Source organism: Schistocerca piceifrons, chromosome 8 (assembly GCF_021461385.2).
Source record: "Schistocerca piceifrons isolate TAMUIC-IGC-003096 chromosome 8, iqSchPice1.1, whole genome shotgun sequence".
Classification (NCBI taxonomy): Eukaryota; Metazoa; Arthropoda; class Insecta; order Orthoptera; family Acrididae; genus Schistocerca; species Schistocerca piceifrons.
This window is the reverse complement of record NC_060145.1, coordinates 171,506,585-171,511,002: the sequence shown is the minus strand read 5'-3', so window position 1 is coordinate 171,511,002 and position 4,418 is coordinate 171,506,585. Positions and strand designations below refer to the sequence as shown.

General features: G+C 42.6%; 1 non-coding gene across 1 annotated transcript; it reads left to right on the top strand.

Annotated features, from left to right (window-relative positions):
* Positions 1-208: 208 nt before the first annotated feature.
* Positions 209-283, top strand: Trnar-gcg. Its single transcript has one exon. It is a non-coding gene; the product is annotated as a tRNA-Arg (tRNA).
* The last annotated feature ends 4,135 nt before the right edge of the window (positions 284-4,418 follow it).

Sequence of the window (4,418 nt, the reverse complement as noted above, 5' to 3'; positions counted from 1 at the left end):
GGAAGTTTCATATCAGCGCACACTCCGCTGTAGAGTGAAAATTTCATTCTAGGAACATCCCCCAGGCTGTGGCTAAGCCATGTCTCCGCAATATCCTTTTTCCAGGAGTGCTAGTTCTGCAAGGTTCGCAGGAGAGCTTCTGTGAAGTTTGAAAGGTAGGAGTCGACGTACTGGCGGAATTAAAGCTGTGAGGACGGGGCGTGAGTCGTGCTTGGGTAGCTCAGTCGGTAGAGCGTTTGCCCGCGAAATGCAAAGGTCCCGAGTTCGAGTCTCGGTCCGGCACACAGTTTTAATCTGCCAGCAAGTTTCACATTTAAGTGCCTGGCAGAGGGTTCATCGAACCAATTCACAATTCTCTATTATTCCAATCTCGTATAGCGCGCGGAAAGAATGAAAACCTATATCTTTCCGTACGAGCTCTGATTTCCCTTATTTTATCCTGGTGACCGTTCCTCCCTATGTAAGTCGGTGTCGAAATATTTTCGCATTCGGAGGAGAGAGTTGATGACTGGAATTTCGTGAGAAGATTCCGTCGCAACGAAAAACGCTTTTCTTTTAATGATGTCCATCCCAAATCTTGCTCCATTTCTGTGACACTCTCTCCCATATTTCGCGATAATATAACACGTGCTGCCTTTCTTTGAACTTTTTCGATGTACTCCGTCAGTCCTATCTGGTAAGGATCCCACACCGTGCAGCAGTATTCTAAAAGAGGAACGACAAGCATAGTGTAGGCACTCTCCTTAGTAGGTCTGTTACATTTTCTGAGTATCCTGACAATAAAACGCAGTCTTTGGTTAGCCTTCCCCACAACATTTTCTATATGTTCCTTCCAATTTAAGTTGTTCGTAACTGTAATATCTCGGTATTTAGTTCAATTTACAGCTTTTACATTAGACTGATTTATCTTGTAACGGAAGTTTAACGAGCTCCTTTTAGCACTCATGTGGATGACCTCACACTTTTCGTTATTTAAGGTCAATCGCCACTTTTCGCACCATTCCAATATTTCTTCTAAATCGTTTTGTAGTTTGTTTTTATCTTCTGATGACTTTATTAGTCGATAAACGACACCGTCATCTGCAAACAACCGTAGACGGCTGGTCGTTTTGTCACCCAAATCGTTTATATAGATAAGGAACAGCAAAGGGCCTATAACACTACCTTGGGGAACGCCAGAAATCACTTCTGTTTTACTCGATGGCTTTCCATCAGTTACTACTAACTGTGACCTATCTGACAGGAAATCACAGATCCAGTCACATAACTGAGACGATATTCCATAAGCACGCAATTATTTCACTACGAGCCGCTTGTATGGTACAGTGTCAGTGTCAAATAGCACTGAAGTCCGCTTCAGAATGTTTTTTTTTCTCGTTCTCAGGGTTTCATAGCTCAAAAACGGAACCCTTAAGGTGCGTACACACTAGACCAACGAACGACAGCCAACTGCTTTGTTGGCCGAGATTTACTTGGCGTGCACAGGAGCCAGATCGGAGCCAACGAAGCGGATGGCCTTGGTTGCGGTCCGCTCTGCGGACGGTAACATCAAAGCGCTGCCGATGGTTGGCGTCGGGACCCCTCTCCTAGTGTGGACGCCGAGTCAAATGTTGGTCGGTTCAGTAGCGATTTATTGTGTCTCTAGGACGGGTGTGTATTTAAGTTTTTCAGGACAGCCACAAGTCACACTTAGTATGTTTCATTCACCGGTTTCGCTCTTTAATTTAACAAGAGCATCATCATAAACTCTATAATTTACAGTTTAAAGTACAGTAGTTGGTTGTTAAATTGTAGAGCGATAGCAGGCAATAAAACATACTGAGTGCGATTTGTGACTGTCCTGAAAAACTCATTTTCAACAGTCACTGTTTCCCCTGCAGGCAGTTCCTGCTCTTGTTAAGGGTAGGTATTCATTGTGTTGAAGAATACTGGAGTACGGTGTGGAATATGGAGACTGCATTAAAAGTGAGTTTTAACATGAACAGGATTGTTTGTGGGCCCTTCCGAACTGAGATTATTAAAAAACCGTAAAGACTAAACCCTTAGGAAAATAACTCAGCAATTAGAAACTATATGCACGATGTGAAAAAGAGAATGATGTCTATATTGGTATCTTTTCACCGTGAACGACAAAGAGAAACAAACAAAACTGGAAGTGACAAGTTTCTGCTGCAGGTACAGCTCTCCTAAAAAAGGTTTTATCTTTGGAAATTTTAGTCTACACACTTCAATAATGTGGTGTTTCGAGACTTTCTGCGTAAATTCTAGAACCAAACAGCCTTCCACCGTCTCGAACACACGATATTTTAGATGTGAGTGGGGGACGATAGAATCGTCACATGTCTGTGTGTGCAGGTTTAAATTCAGTCGCAGGAAGAATGTAGACGCGGCGGTCGAACGGCACCGACAGGTACCTGTCGGGCAGTCCATGTATGTTAGTGAGTGCGTACGAGAGGACCATGGAGTATTTATGCAACTCTGTGATAATAGTGTGTGACTGTTGTTAGTGAAAAAAGAGCAGTTGAGAAGGTACTCTTGAAAAAAAAACTCTTGTCTTAGCCTGGTTGAAGGGAAGATGTGTATTAAGATTCATGTTGAGAATGGACATGGTGTTAAACCAACTTTCTCTTATATGTATGTTAGTTTGTTTCTGGCGTTTGGAGACACGAGAGACTTACGAAACATGGTCTTTAGAATGTTTTCGTGGCATACCGTGATTGATATTGTCATTTTGGAGGGCAGAATGGGTCAACACAAATGCGGATCTATCCTCGTTGAGCATATTAAGGCTTTTGACGTGTGGACGCATTAATGTGATTGGACAGTGCACTTCTGCAGATAGGAAGACATAATCATCGAGATTTTACGTACGTTTGAAGCAGAGTTATCCAAGGAGGCATGCGAGTTGGATCCGAGGGTGGGGGGGGGGGGGGGTTCTATAAAAAACCACATCGTACAAAAATTAGTGATGCCAGAAGATATCACGGTAGTATCGTGTAACAACGCTCTTAGCTTTGTCAGTGGCGTCAGTTCAGCTAGGAAGAGAGTCCACAGGTTTCTCCTCTTATTCCATATCCATGTAAGGCCTGTCATTGATGATTAGCTATCGTATAGCTACCAAACATCGAGGGTATTGATTACTATGTTTAACCAGCTGTTTCATAATTTCACAGACATTTTCTCTGGGATTAAAATAGAGTGATACAGCGTTCCAGTCGAGCGGAGAGAGGGTGCCTGCATGCTCATCTGACCATTAACGTATGCATGCAGTCCTTTGAATGTGAATGATATTACCTTGGAAGAACGAAGTGACTGTAGCATACTGATCGTGAGGGTAACACTTGTTCACCGATAATGTTGAAGTAAACATGCTGGTTCACGGTCATTGTAACCTGAATAAGTGGCCCAAGGTCATGGTACGAAATACACTATAAAAGGTCACAGAGCCACGTTCGCCCTGAATAGTCTGCCGGTTTAACGCCTAATTAGGGTGGCGGTCTCGATGCCTTGCGTCGTTACAAAAGACTCGTCGGAGCACACTACACGACTCTCGTCAACTACTGTTCATTTTCTGTGTTGTTTGGCTCATTGAAGACGTACGACTATATGCACCGCTGTGAGCAACGGCATTTTGCGATATATCTGACTGCAAATGTCCACTGTATGCAGTTCTGCACAACTGCACAACTGTCATTTGTGATCTTTTTTACGACCACTGTCCTTACGCCGTAGATTCAACAGGCATTGAAAAACTTGCTTTCGGCCGTTGAGTCACAAGAAATTATTATATACGCCGTGTTGCATCAATGCTTGTATACATGTTTCGTTACCATCGTTGCTTGTATACATGTTTGGCTACCCGCATTGATGCACCAACCAACCGGGCAACATAATTCACTGTACGATCATGAGCACTTCCAATTTTCCCATTTGTATCACATCTCCACTTCGATCAGACTTATTTGTCAGATTCGCTGTGTATGTTGTAGTGGGGCTCTAGTGGGAATGGCTACAAATGCAGATGTAGGATTTGTAGTTTTGACACTCTTGCACTGTGTTTAAAGAAGAAGAAGAAATAGAAGTAGAAGAGCACAAGACACTGGTCCAGGAAATGGTTTAAAACGAGAGACAAATATACACATGAAAACCTGTTAAAGAAAATTTTAGACTTGGAAATGATAATTACATCAACATTTTCCGAATCGACAGTGAAACTTTCAAAGACTTGTTTTGAGGTACTTTGTCCTCACATTGGAAAAGAAGACACAAGTATGCGAAAAATTATTCTCTCCCACATGGAGCTGTAATAATCATTAATATATCACAACGTAAGAACATTAAGCCTACATCATCCCTGGAAGAACCGGAGAACACTGATTTTCATTTTTAATCCACTCTCCCTTGCATATTGTGCCTGA